A 15,745-nucleotide genomic window follows, 5' to 3' on the forward strand; every position below is an offset into this window, starting at 1 on the left:
TTTATGTAGACATTCTACTTTCTTTCTTTTAAAACATTTTAATTGATTCCCTGGGAATTTCACACGATGTACCCCAATCTCACTCATTTCCCAGTCCTCCCATATCTATCTTCCACCCTTGTAAAATCCCCACACCAAAGAAAAAGACCAAAGCAAACCCGACACAAAAGCCTCTTGCAACTGCTCTGGGCGATGACCTGCTCCTCTACTGACCATGGCCTTCTGCCACACCCATCACAGCTGTTCTGCTGTGCATGTACCACTCCCCCCTCTATCTTTCCCGCCTCTCCATCACACATTCATTCATGGTAGTGGCATTGGGAGCTGTGGTGTGCCACACAGTAGACCCTTTGCCCAAAAATCTTTCCTTGCTAATGTTCATTGTAAAGAGTCACTGGTTTGGTTCAAGGCCTCTGGCTTCTGCTACACTGTCAATACTGGACCCTCACCAAGACTGCTCTTGGATATCCTGCGCTGTTGCCCAGAGTCAAGGAGATCCTGTGACTATGGCTCCCCAGGAGGGCCCCTTCTCATGGTTCATCAGTTCATAGATGGAACAGGTGTTGGGATGGGCCAACTCAAAGTCCTGGATCTGGGCCTGGGCCCACCAGCTCTTGTCCATGCCTCTGGGGCCAGCTCTCCTGCAGGCGGTAGCCAGTGAGGGGCAGGGCCGGCTCAGCACAGCCATCAGACATCAATGTGGCTTCAGGCTGCAGCCCAGACTGTGGATATCCACATGACCTTTGGTGGTAACATGGGCCATGGTCATAACACAGAAGAACCTGACTCTGGTAGGGCTACCCAGACATGGCCATTGGTGGCAACATGGCCTTGGAAATCACCATGGGCTTAGCTGACAGCATAGGCATCTCATATCAAGTGTTCCTCACCATCATCTCTCCGTTGTCTCCTCTGCTTCTCTTTCCTTCCCCTCTCCCTGCTATATGCTTACTCATTGTAGGGGCACCTGTCCACCTGCCCACACAGTGAGGTGGTGAATGGGCCTCTGGCTGTCTTTTGCCCGTCCACACCTGAGGTGGCAGGCAGGCCTCTATCAACTTGCTTTCTTACAGAACCCAGGATGATCTACCCGGAGATGGCCCCACCCACAATGGGCTGTGTCCTTCCACATCAATTACTAACTAAGAAAATGCCCTACAGACCTTCCTATAGCCCAATCTTACTGACACACTTTTTCAATTGAAACTCTCTCCTCTCCAGTGACTCCAGTTTGTGTCAAGTTGACATAAAACCAGCTAGTACAATGACCTATACACTATGGAAGGTCATTTCCTGGATAGTTCAAGGGAGGAGGTCATTCCAGAATTCTGCAGGAGCATAAAGTGCTGATCACCTGAAGAAGAGGGACAGGGTAGATTCATTTGAAGTTGAAGGCATAAGTCACAAACACCAGTTTGGAATTATGATTAATAAAATGGTTATTTATTTAAAAGGAGAAAAACTTACAGATCACCATCACAGACAATCTGCACAATCAGGAAGGGAGTCTAGTCACAGGAAGTGGAGCAGGAAGTAAGAGAGCGCGAGGAGGGAAGTGGTCGCTTTTTTAAATGGAGAGAGACCACGCCCCAATGGGCTGGTATCTCAGCGGCTATTGGCTGGAGGAGCGGAAGGACCTCCCGCAACATTCATTGACATAGCCAAAGACCAGGAAGCTACCAGAATGTAGGAGGCCAGTGACTGACCATGGGCTCCCAGCACTGAAAATGGGAACAAGTTTGACAGTCCTGGTTAATTTGTTGTTAGTTTGTTTTTACTTTTGAAGAAGCTAAAGTTGGTGAAAGCACCAAGTTTCTCAGGGAAACCAAGGAAATCAAAATAATATCCAATCTGGGTTGGCAATTCTTAGTTGTCAACTGGACTATATCTGGAATGAACTAAACCCAAGCAGTTGGGCACACCTGTGAGGGATTATTTGTTTTTCTAAATTAAACCATTTGCAGTGGGGAGACCCTTTCTAACCAAAATCTTTGAGGTAATAAGATTCACTTTTAATCTGAGCCATGCTTTCTGCTGGCAGCCTATATAAAGTATGTGGACAATGAAAGCTTGCTCTCTTTACCTGCTTGCTCTCTTGATCTTGCTGGCAAGTCTATCCCTTCACTGACATTAGAGCCTACTTTGGGATTTCAGCATATACCAAAGACCAGTTGAAACACCCAGCCTTGTAGACTGAACAACTATTGGATTCTTGGATCTTCCATTGGCAGACAGTCATTGTTGGACTAGCTGGACCACAACTTGTAAGCCCTTCTATTAGATCCCCTTTCTCTGTATACATAGATTTTTTTGATCGGTCCTGTTCCTTTAGAGAACCTTGACTAATAATACATAAGCCTCCAACATCCTCCCGGGATGGGTCTCCTTTGACTCCCTGGAAGAAAGATACATCTTGAACAGGTGACATTCAAGAATACCCCGAGTAGTCACAGAAGCCCCAGAAGTGGAGGTGGGAGGATACCTGGGGGTGGCCTCTATTTCTTCCCTACAAAAGAAGACAGCTTTGTAGATTCAGTGGGGGATTCCCAGGAACCTAAGAAGGCTGATTGAATTGATTCCTGTAGACCTGGTGGGTCTAGAAAATAACTGGTTTGATTGTATCTGATAAACACTTTTCACTCTTTTTTTTTTTTTTTTTTTGGTTTTTCGAGACAGGGTTTCTCTGTGGTTTTGGAGTCTGTCCTGGAACTAGCTCTTGTAGACCAGGCTGGACTTGAACTCACAGAGATCCGCCTGCTTCTGCCTCCCAAGTGCTGGGATTAAAGGCGTGCACCACCACCGCCTGGTTTTTTTTTTTAAATGGTGTTTTGTTTTTATAGCCTAGAGTAGTGTGGTAGTTTGAATGTAACTGGTCCCCACACCCTCATAGGGAATGGTACTATTGGGAGGTGTGGCTTTGTTGGAGTAGGTATAGCCTTGTTGGAGGAAGTATGACACTTTGGAGGCGGGCTTTGAGGTCTCATATGTGCTCAAGCCATCCTCAGTAGCTCAGACCACTTCCTGTTGCCTGCAGAATCAAGATGTAGCTCCTTCTCTAGCACCATGTCTGCCTGCATGCCGCTGTGTCCTACCATGATGATAATGAACTAAACCTCTGAAACTGTAAGCAAGCCCCAATTAAATATTTTCATTTATAAGAGTTGATGTGGTCATGTTGTCTCTTCACAGTAATAGAAACTCTAAGACAAGTGATCTACTTTTCTCACTCTTTTTCCTTTTAAAGGTTTATTTTTTTGTGCACATGAATGCATATTTATATGTCTCTATGTGCACCATGTTCATACAGTGGTCCAGAAGGCCAGAAAAGGGTGTGGGATCCTCTGGAATGGGAGTTTGAGGCAATTGTGAGCTCTATGAAAGTCTGTAAGATCAGCAAGTACTCTTAGCTGCTGAGTCATCTCTTTAGACCCTATTTTTTTATTAAAATTTCAATTTATTTATTTTATTATTTATGTGTATGAGTGTTTTGCCTGCATGTATATATGTTTACAACATGCATACTTAGTACCCTTGGAGGTCAGAAGAGGGAATCAGATTCCCTTGGAAACAGATGTGAGCCATTATGTGGGTGCTAGGAATTTAATCCCAGATATCTATCTACAAGAGCAGCAAGCAGCAACGGCTGAGGCAAGTTTTCAGTACTATTTTTTCCATTCTTAATGTGGAGAGACTTTTACTGGAAATATTTCATATGAATATTACACTAGCTATCATGTATTAATTTAATTGGAAACAATTTATGCTCTAGGGTCAGAAAGATTAAATAGTAATAAAACTGAATCTTTAAGATTTTTTTCTTAAATAGGAGCGTTTTATGTTTCATTTCCTCTGTGTGTATGTATATAGTGCATGGACAGGGGCATACCATGGCGAGTGTGTGCAGGTCAAAGAACAACCTGTGGGAACTGGTTCTCTATTTCTACCACGTGGTTTCTGGAGATGGAGCTCAGTTCCTCAGGTTTGGTAGCAGGCACCTTTATCCACTGGGGCATACATAGTGTCAGCTCTAAAAATGAGTCTTTTTATTTTTCTAGTTTTTGAGACAAGGTTTCTCTGTGTAACCCTGACTGTCCTGGAACTCGTTGTGTAAACCAGGCTGGCTTTGAATTCATAGAGATACATCTGGTTTTGCCTCTAGAAGTGAAAAGACAGGTGCTACCACTCCTGCTTCCTAAAACCAAGTCTCAGTCGTAGAGAGAGAGCAGTGACCTGGCTCACTGTAGATGCTGCCTGCACTGGGCTTCTGATACCGTGGTCAGTGTCTTTCACTATCCACCTCCTTGGTAACAGGCCACCATCCCTGCTCCTTCCTGGCGCTGACCAATTTGGATGGTCCGGTAGAAAGGAGTACAAAGACAGATGACTAACCAATCAGGACACTGTACCCATTTGCCCACAGTGATTGGCTGGGATGAGTGTATGATCCACACAGGGCCCATCAGAATCCTTTCTCGGTTCTTCTATGCAGGTCCTAGGAAAAGAGGAGGCTCTTTTTCCCTTTCTGCTGCAAAGAGGGAACCTACCAGATGGAGAAGCAGGCCCGAGGAGTCCTCAGAGGTGGTGCTGCCCACCGACTTCAACACCTGCTATGAGAGCTGTAACGCTCCTGTCTCAGTCAGTGTTCTCTTGTTGTGAGGAGACACCAGGGCCACAGCAACACTTAGAAAGGAAAGCATTTGACTGGAGCTGGCTGACAGGTTCAGAGGTTTAGTCTATTTTTATCATGGTGGAGAGCATGGTAGCACGCAGTCAGACGTGCTGCTGGAGAAGGAGCTGAGAGTTCTACATCTGGATCCACAGGCAGCAGGAAGAGAGAGCCACTGGGCCTGGCTTGGGCTTTTGAAAATCTCAAAGCCTACCTGCAGTGACACATTTCCTCCCATAAGGCCACACCTCCTGATCCTTTCAAATAGTGACACTCCCTGGTGACCAGGCACTCAAGTCTATGAACCTATGGGAGCCATTCTTATTCAAACCATCATAGGCCCCATTCACCAAAAGGTTGGGAAGGGACTTAGCCAGTAAAGGCTAACTCCCACCACAGTCCTACCTTGTGCTGGTCTCCCCAACGCTCCCCTTTGGAGAGATGGCTCAGAGGTTAAGAGCGTTGCCTGCTCTACCAAAGGTCCTGAGTTCAATTCCCAGCAACCACATGGTGGCTCACAACCATCTGTAATGGGGTCTGGTGCCCTCTTCTGGCCAGCAGGTATACACACAGACAGAATATTGTATACATAATAAATAAATATTTTTTTTTTAAAAAAAAGAAAGCTAAAGTTTGGAGAATTTGAGAAGCCACTGATGACTCCACACCCAGCACTGGTGGAGAGAGGGTTAAATCCAGCCAGCCAAGTCTCTAGAAGCCATGCCATCATGTTCTATTACCCTTCTGTTGACGGCACAGCCACAGCGCTATCTCGTGGCAGCTCTGTGGTGCTCTTCACCCGCCAGGTGGGCAGTCACCATTTTGAATCCTGAGAATCCTGTCTGGGGCGAGCTTTTTGCTTGAGGATTACAGTGTGAGCATGTTCTCAGCTCACAGAGGGAGGGAGGGAGAGTGGGCAAGGTCTTGCTGATGGTTACAATGGACGTAGAACTGCAGGTGGGAGAAGCTTCCAGGAGCCTGAGGCTTCAGACCCAGGGGGACTGGCAGGAAAATGCCATAACTCTTGAGGGCAGGCGCGAATCACACGCTTCAGGGGCGGGGGCAGCTGGTGCTCCTCCTTTCATCGATCATTTTCCTCCGGGGAGGCCTCTGTCTACTTTCCCTTTTGCTGGAAGGTCAGACGGTGAAGAATGTATCCTTATTATTTTTTTCTTCCGGAATTCAGGCTTTCCAGTTCAGGGGGTGAAATTTATCTTTCTTCCTCCTCTCAGAGAAGGATGAGCTCACTTGTGGTGACAAGAGTGGCCTTCTGTCCTTCCTTTCCTTCTCCAAATGCTAAGAGAAGTGGGAGGTCAGCTTGCAAATGTCACAGAAGCCTGTAAAATGCTGACTGCAGATGCCGGGAATAGCTGGGGTTGCTGGGCTGAGGAGATGGGCGACTCCATCATCTGCTAAGACTCCATTGTTCCGCAGCTGCCTTACACACAATGCTGAGACTGAGGGAGGGGGAGTGGAGGGGGCAGGGTGGGTACCGTGACTGGGTGTGTCTTTGCAAACCCTGACTTTTTGGGGTGGGTAGAGGGGCAGGAGACGGTCAATAGGCCATCTGCATGTGGGTTTAGAACACCAGAAAAACAGGAACCCCCCAATCCCATCAAAACAAAGGAAAACAAAGCAAACAACACACAGACAAAGAAAGGGAGGCAGGGGGCATCTGCCGGTACAGAGTTTGAAATGCATTGCTTAAAAGGAAGCAGTGAAAAGAAGTGAAAAAAAAGGGGGAGAAAATGAAACAATGAAGTTACCAAGGGGAAATCTAGAATTTTCTTCAGTGTTTGTGTTTGGAGTTCCAGATGGTAGGTGGGCTTCATGACCTTCACAGAGCAAAGGCACTATTGGATTATGAGTTCAAGGATGACCTTGAACTTCGTGCTGGGACTACAGGTGTGCAGCACCACCACCCAGTTTATGTTGCACTGGGGACGGAATCCTAGGCTTTGTGCATGCCAGGCAAATGCTCTACCAACTGAGTCACAACCCCAGCCCGGGCCAGGAGTCCTCCTGGGTTTAGTGGTGCAGGGGTGCCTGTGGGCAGCAGATGGTTTAATGGCAGGCTGTGAGTGGCCCTGAACAGGCCACGTGTGTGTGTGTGCATGTGAGCAAATGGGTAAAGATCTTTTATTTTTAATTATTTTTAAAATTTGTTTTACTTCTTTGAGTGTTTTGCCCGCATATATGTATTTGTGCCACTTGCATGCCCAGTGCCTGAGAAGGCCAGGAGGAGACCTTAGAGCCCCTAGAACTGGAGTTAACGGATGGTGTGAGACACCATGTTGGTGCTGGGCACTGAACCTAGGTCTTCTGCAAGAACAACAAGTGGCCTTAACTGCTGAGCCATCTCTCTAGACCTGAATCACACCTTTGATCCTTTCCGAACGTCAGGCTGGAGAGGGCAAGAGGGCTGGCACTTCTGGCAGGATTTAAAACATTTTTTCTTTTTTACTTCATTCTGTTCTTTCCAGATGCCTTGTATGCAGGTTCATTTATTAATGTCAAATTATACACCATGTGGTCACATTCTCCTTATGAAAATTACTATTTTAGGGACTGGGGAGATGGCTGTCAGGAAAGTGCTTGCCGTACCAGCACGAGGCTCTGAGCGGGACTCCCAAAGCACATATTAAGAAGCTGGAGGATATTCCATATCTGCAAGCCTAGTGCCAAGGGGCAGAGACGGGTGGACCCCTGGAATTTACTGGACAATCAGCCAGCCTAGCCTAGTCATTGAGTCCCAGAGGTCCCAAACCCTCTCTCTTTCAAAAAAAAAAAAAAAAAAATAGAGGTGCTGGAGAGATGCCTTAGGGTGAAAAGCATTGGCTGCTCTCGCAGAGGACCCAAGTTTGCTTCCCTGTACCAGCAGGGTGGCTCACAACCATCTGTAACTCAGTTGCAAGGGATCTGACACTATTTTCTGACTTCTGTGGGCACCAGGCACACATACATACGTGCAGGCAAAACAGTCAAACACATAAAATAAAAATAAAGCTTTTTTCTTTTATCGAAAATAGATTTTTTTCCTATAATATATTCTGATCATGATTTCACCCCCCCTTATTCCTCCTAATTCCCCCCACCTCTCCCTGCATTTAGGTATGCCCTTCCTGTCTCTTGTTAGAAAATAAACAGGCATCTAAGGATTAATAGTAAAATGAAATAAAGGAAAAATAAGATAAATAAAAAACAAACAAATTGGAATATGACAAAACAACCAAGTGAAAGAGCCAAAGAAAAAGCACAAGAAATGGATATAGATGTAGACAGACACGTTCACACTCAGCGGTGCCATCAAAACCCCACGCTGGAAGCTGTAATACCCCCTAGAAGAATGTGTAAGACAGAGAAACAAAACAAGCCGAAAAATGCCCTGACTTAGCATTATTATTAGAACTTCCACAGATGCCATTGAGTTAGTTTTGTGTTGGCATCTACTGCTGGACGTGGGTCTACCCTTAGGAGTGGTTTGTTTCCCCAGGAAGGCTCCCTTGGAGAAAACTTTTCATGTGTAAGTGGCTGTCAATTAGAGATAGCTTCTGGGTTAGGGTGGGGACAACGTGAACTTTTTTCAGCTCTAAGACCCCACCTTATGCAGATCTGTGCAGGGCCTGTGCATGCTACCTTAGTCTCTGTGACTTCGTATGTGTGTTAGCCCTGTTGTGTCTAGAAGGCCTTGACTCTGTAGTGTCCTCCATTCCCTCTGGCTCTCACACTCTCTCTGCATCCTCTTCCTCAGGGTTCCATGAGCGCCGAGGGAGTGAATTGGTGGACTCTCTCCTTTTAGGGCTGAATGTTCCAAGGCCTCTCTGTTGTAATATCTGCGGCAGGGCTGCGTCACCGGCACCCAGCCGCCCACATGGTTAGCTTATGCCCCGAAATAATTACACGGAAACTGTATTCTTTTAAACACTGCTTGGCCCATTAGCTCTAGCCTCTTACTGGCTAGCTCTCGTATCTAGATTAACCCATTTCTAATAATCTGTGTAGTACCACGAGCTGGCTTACCAGGAAAGATCTTAACCTGTGTCTGTCTGGAGTGGGAGAATCATGGCGACTCCTCACTCGGCTTCTTTCTCCCAGCATTCTCTTCTGTTTACTCCGCCTATCTAAATTCTACCCTATCAGAGGCCAAGCAGTTTCTTTATTAATTAACCAATGAAAGCAACAGATAAGATACAAGACCCACCTCCATCACCTCTCACTCTTGGCACATTGTCTGGCTACATGTCTCCGTATTTGTTCCCATCTGCTGTAAGAGGAAGTGTCTTTGATGATGGCTGAACAAGGCACAGATTCATGAGTATAGCAGAATGTCATTAGGAGTCATTTGATTGCTACTTTTAAAAGTACAACAGTAGAATTTGGTTTTCTAGGTCTCTGGCCTTTCTAGTCTCTGGTTCTTGGCCACCCAAACAATGTTGGATATGGGTTCCATCTCATGGAGGGGGCCTTGACCTAGATCAGATATTGATTGGTTAGTTACTTCTACAAGCTTTGTGCACTATTACTCCAATATATCTTGTAAGCAGGTCACTCTTGTAGATCAAAGGGTTTGTAGCTGGGTTGACTTTTACCTTTCTCCTTTGGTAGCATGAAGAATACCTTCTACTACCATGCTATGTCTGTAGGAGTCAAGGCTCTAAGTAGGCATCAGCTTGACTTTTCCATATTCAATGAGTTGTGTAGGTGTTGTCTTCAACAACAGGACCTTGCCATCTATTTGTGGAGAGCCACCAGTAGCCTTGGTAATAGCCTAGGTTGTTAAGGGATTCCCATGGGACCACTTCGGTCAATAACTTGATTACATGTAACCCATTTTTGATACTGAAGGCATCATTTGATGATGAGAGATGTCCAGTTGAGGCTCTGATTCACCCATTATTTGATTTCATTTAGATTGCCTTCATATATGAACATATTGTAGGAAGCTTCTCCTGTATTAGGTTTTCCTACAACCCCTCAAATGGTCCTTAGTTTTAGCTGTCCCTTCCTGTATTACTTCCCTTCCACTTCCTGTTTGATCCTCTCACTCCAGCCTGTCCCCCTCAGCATCCATCCATAGCTGTATATTCTATTTCTCTTTCCTAGGAAGATCCATCTCTCCCCCAATCCCCTACTTTTTGCTTAAACTCTGTGTTTATATGAATTATAGCTTGTTTATCTATCTAATAACCACACATAAGCCAATATATACCATATTTGTCTTTCTGGATCTGTTACATCACTCTGGATGATTTTTTTCTAGTTCCATCCATTTTCCTATGAATTTCATTATTTCAGTTTTTTATCAGGTGAGTAATATTCCATTGTATAGACATATCACATTTTCTTTATCCATTTATCCATTGATGGATATCTAGGTTGTTTCCAATTTCTGATGATTATGTATAGAGCAGCAATGAACATGGTTGAACAAGTGTCTCTGTAATAGGATGAAACATCTTTTGTGTATATGCTCAAGAGTGGCATAGCTGGATCTTGAGGTAGATGGATTCTCATCTTCTTGAGGAACCACCATATTGATTTCCAGAGAGACTGTACACATTTGCACTCCCATCAGCAATGGAATAGTGTTCCACTTACTCCACATTATCGCCAGCATGAACTCTCATTTGCTTTATTGATCTTGGCCATTCTGATTGGTGGAAGATGAAATCTTAAAGTTGTTTTGAGTTGCATTTCCCTGATGACTAAGGATGTTGGACATTTCTACAAGTGTTTCTCAGCTGTTTAAGTTTTCTTATTTGAGAATTCTCTGTTTAGATCTGTATCTCATTTTTAAATTGGTTTGTTTTCTTGATGTTCAGTGTATAGTTCTTTATATATTTTTAACATTAGCCCTCTATTAGATGCATAGTTGGTAAAAATATTTCCTATTTTGTAGCTTGCTACTTTGTCTAAATGATGGTGTCCTTTGCTGTGTAGAAGCTTTTCAATTTCATGAGGTCTCATTTATTAATTGTTCTTAGCGCCTGTACTATTAGTGTTTTGTTCAGAAAGTCTTTTCCCATGCCAGTGAGTTCAAGACTATTCCTCATTTTCTCTTCTCTCAGATTCAGTGTATCTGGCTGTGTGTTTAGGTTCTTGGTCCATTTGGACTTGAGTTCTGTGCAGGTGATAAGTACCAACCACCTTGCATTCCTCTACATGCAGCCATCCAATTTGACAAGTACCATTTGTTGATGATACTGTCCTAATTCCAGTGTGCATTTCTGGCTCCTTTATCCATCAGGTGTGTGGGGTTATTTTTGGGTCTTCAATTCTATTCCATCGATCAACATCTGCTTTAGTGCCAATACCATGCTGTGGAGATATGGAGAGTGTAGAAAATCTTGACTTGTTCCTGATTTTAGTGGAAATGCTTTGAGTTTCTTTCCATTTAACTTGATGTTGGCCATAGACGTGCTCTAAATTGCCTTTATTATAGTGAGGTATGTTCCTTGTATCTCTAATCTCTCTAGGACTTTTGTCATGAAGGGGTATTGAATTGTGCCAAAGGCCTTTTCTACATCTAATGAGATAATCACATGGTTTTTGTCTTTCAGTCTGTTCATATGGTGAATTAATTTATCCGTTTACATATTTTGAACCTCTATGTCTTCTATGTTGAGGATGTAGTTCAGTTGGTAGACCATTTGTCTAAAACACATTCATACGGAACATTCTGTATTCAGTCCCCAAAACTGCATAAAACTTGTCATGGTGGTTCACACTGTAATCCCAGCTCTTGGGAGGAGGATCAATAGTTCAAGGTTATTTTTGCCTACATAGTAAATTTGAGGACAGTCTGGGCTACATGAGACTGTTTAAAAAATATCAAAAACCAAAAAGAGAAAGAGGGAACTGGGGGTGGGGGAAAGAGAGAGGGGAGAGAAAGAAAGAAGTTAAAGCTTGGAGAAGGTAGTTTAGGGTTCCAAGGCCAATTAAGGTAGAGACTGGATTTGATTTCCAGATCTGTATGACTTCAAAGAGAGTTACACGAAGCTGTTTATTTATTGATTACTTATTTGTTTTGCTGTACCAGGAGCGGAACACATGCTAAGCAGGTGCTCTACCACTATGCTATGCCCCACAACCCCAGACTACTATTCTTTACATCTTACCCAAGATATGAAAGCTCGTTAGCTAACGTTTTTATGGAACATTAGAAGGTAACAAAATTATTTTCCTATGTAACATCTTTGCCAAGAGAGAAGGCAAATTGGTCTGTTGGAACACGTCTCAGAGAGTTTATTAAAAATGTAATTAGATGGTGTTTTGTGTAGCAATCATGTTTGACAGGGCAGCTATTTGTTGAAGGAAAGCCAAGCCCGTAGATCTTTTCCTGGGAGACAGCTCCTCGGAAGCAGGCTGGCAGTTCTCAGGGCCCTTTCAAGCCTCTCTCTTTCTTAGTTCTGCCCAACACCTGGCCCCACTGGTCTCCGGTGCTTCTGGGAGACGCTACAGTGGTCTGTGCTTGGGCCGAGACACTGTGGAGTGTCCAGCACGCTGTGAGATGAGGATTGACTGGAGGGAGGACTGAGCCTTTGGTTACTGTAACCTAAGATAATTTAGGGAAGTGAATAATAATCAAGATGATGGACAGCCATTGTTCCACTGAATCCTTCCCTCCTGCTTTCATTTTCTCTGATACTGAGAAGCTTGACAGTTCAAAGATGAATAAAACCTATTTCATGTTCTAGGAAGCCCTGGCTGTGGAGAAATACAGATAATGTATAATTAAGTTACAGATATTGGCTCTTCAGGATGTGACCAAAAGTTATTGAGTCAGAAGGGTGGAATGGGGAAGAGACGGGAGGATGTGAACTGAGTGGGACAGTCAGGTGGGTAGACACTGGAGGCTAGTCCATGAGACCGATGGCTAAGTTTAGACGTGGTTCAGGTGGGTGTTAAACTCCAAGGTGATTCAGCCAGAAGTTGGACAATAGGTAGATTTCTCAAGTTAGGAAGCAGGCAGTGCTCACAGCATGGAGCCAAGAGTGCAGGTGGTGTGGCTATTCCTGGCGAAGAGTCAGTGGTGGTAGGCTTGCCAAGGGATGAGCTAATGGGTCTGACTCTGACTTTGAGGTAGTTTGTTGTAGATGGAGTTACTGTAGCGGCAGTCTGTGTTCTGCCGCCTGGCTAGCTTTACCCGAAATAATTACACGGAAACTGTATTCTTTTAAACACCACTTGGCCCATTAGCTCTAGCCTCTTACGGGCTAACTCTCACATCTTGATTAACCCATTTCTATTAATGAGTGTAGCACCACGAGGTGGTGGCTTACCAGGAAGATTCTTAACCTGCATCCATCTTGGAGAGGAGAGCTATAGCGTCTGCCTCACTTCCCTTCTTCCCAGCATTCTGTTCTGTCTACTCCGCCTACCTAATTTTCTGTCCTATCAAAGGTCAAGGCAGTTTCTTTATTAACCAATGAAAGTAACACATAGACAGATGACCCTCTTCCATCAGTTGGTGACATCACAGCAAGGTCAGCAGAGTAGACTGGCATCCCTGGGCTGGGGAGTGGGGAAAGGGAGGAGCCCGAGGCTGAGCATTTGAGTGACAGCTCAGGAGATCGTTTTTAAGTTTTTCTTTTTCTTTCTTTTGTTCTTTTGAAACAGGGTTTCTCTGTGTAGCCTTGGTTTTCCTGGAACTTGCTCTGTTCAAGAGCTGGCCTTGAACACCTGTCTCTGTCTCCTGAATTTTGGGATTAAAGGCATGCACCACCACCATCTGACCATTTTAATTATTTATTGTTGCAGAATAAACCACTCCAAAGATGAACATCTCAAGACAGTCACTGTTTTTTTTTATTGTTTGTTTGTTTGCTTTTTGTTTTAGAGATAGTTTCTCTGTGTAGCCTTAGCTGTCCTTGGCTGTCCTGGAACTTGCTCTGTAGATCAAGTTGACCAAGATCTCAGAGATTTGTTTGTCTCTACCTCCCCAGTGCTGGGATTGAAGGTGTGCATCACACTGCTGGCTCAAGATTAGCCATTGTTACTGCTTGCTTTGTGTGTGTGTGTGTGTGTATGCATGTTCATATATGTGTGCATGAATGTGCATGTATTTGCACATGCATGGTTAAGTCCGAGGTTGTTGTCGTTAGGTATCTTCTTTGATACTCTCCACCATATAGGTATATACATATAAATATACATATGTTTCTTCTTCTTCTTCTTCTTCTTCTTCTTCTTCTTCTTCTTCTTCTTCTTCTTCTTCTTCTTCTTCTTCTTCTTCTTCAAAGAAGTATTTTAGTTTGGAGTTAAAATTTATTGATTAAAAGCACTCTGTTCTATTTGGGACCAGAATGTAGTTCCCAACATCCATATCAGGTGGTACACACCCACTATTTTTTTCCAAGACAGGGTTTCTCTGTAGCTTTGGAGCCTGTCCTGGAACTAGTTTTTGTAGACCAGGCAGGCCTCAAACTCATAGAGATTTGCCTGCTTCTGCCTCCCAAGGTTTGCGCCACCACCACCCAGCTAGTGGTGCACACCTTTAATCACAGCACTTGGGAGGAAAAGGAAGGTTGATCTCTGAGTTTGAGGCTAATCTAGTCTACAGAGTTTCAGGATATCAGGGCTACAAAAAACTATTATCATCATTACCAAAATAAAAAAAAAATAAAAAGAGGTCAGCAGCCAAGACCCATTGCCAGATGTAGGGATGGAACCAGGTCAGCCCAAACAGCTACTGTAGCCACCATCTGTCCAGAGCATTGGTGAGCAAGCAAATCTAGGTCACACAAGAGCTACCTGGCAACATAAAAAGCTTTAATCAGTGTTTCTCAGAATTCAGAAGAGGATGCTGGACCCCTTGGGGCTGGAGTTACAATTGCTTTCCACCTTAAGTTTTTTGTTTGATTTTTCAAGGCTGCTGTTTTCTTTGTAGCCTTGACTGTCCTGGAACTTGCTCTGTAGACCAGGTTGGCCTTGAACTCACAGAGATCTGTCTTACTGTGCCTCCAGAGTGCTGGTATTAAAGGCATGTGCTACCACTGCCAGACTCCACTTTAAGATTTAAAAAAAGATTTATTTATTTTTTATCTTATGTGTGCTTTGCTTGCATGCTTGTCTGTACACCATGTGCTTGTAGTACCTACAGAAGCCAAAAGAGGGCACCAGATCCATCTGGAGCTGGAGTTAAAGATAGTTGTTAACTGCTGTGTGGGTGCTAGGAATTGATCTTGGTTCTTCTACAAAAGCAATAAACACTCTTAACCACAGAGCCGTCTCTCTAGCCCCTCCACCTTAAATTTTGAGACAGGGTCTCTCTCTGAAACTGGAGCTCACTGGTTATGCCCTGTCTTAGGGTTTCTATTGCTGTGAAGAGATATCATGACCATGGCAACTCTTATAGAGCAAAAGCAATTAATTGGGGTGATTTATAGTGGTTTAGTTCATTATCATCATGGCAGGACATGGTGGTGTGAGGCAGACATAATGCTGGAGAAGGAGCTAAGAGTGGAGAAGAAGCTGCATCTTAATCCTGCTGGCAACAGGAAGTGGTCTGAGATACTGGGTGTGGCTTTGACATACATGAGCCCTCCAAGCCTACCTCTACAGTGACACACTTCATCCAACAAAGCTATACCTACTCCAACAAAGCCACACCTCCTAATAGTGCCATTCCCTATGAGTTTACAGGGACCAAGTACATTCAAACTACCACATCCCACTCCCTGGGATTACATTTAGTCTAACCTCAAAAGTTCCTATAGTCTATCACAGCCTCAACAATGTTTAAAGCCCAAAGTTCAAAGTCACTTCTGAGATTCATGTAATCTAACTGTAATCTCCTATAAAATAAAATAAAAAATAAAATAAAATAAAATAAAATAAAAAACAGACCACACACTTCCAACATATAATGGTACAAGATACACATTGCCATTCCAAAATGTAGGGAAGGGGCAAAGGGAGGAAATACTGGACTGAAGTAAGACCGAAAGAAGCTGGAAAACTCCAAACTCTGCATCTCCATAGCTGATGTCAAAATGCTCTTCAGATCTCCAACTTCTTTCAGCTTTGTTGGCTGCGACACACTTCTCTCTCTTGGGTTGGTTCCACTCCCTGCTAGCA

This window comes from Chionomys nivalis, chromosome 1 (genome assembly GCF_950005125.1).
Source record: "Chionomys nivalis chromosome 1, mChiNiv1.1, whole genome shotgun sequence".
NCBI lineage: Eukaryota > Metazoa > Chordata > Mammalia > Rodentia > Cricetidae > Chionomys > Chionomys nivalis.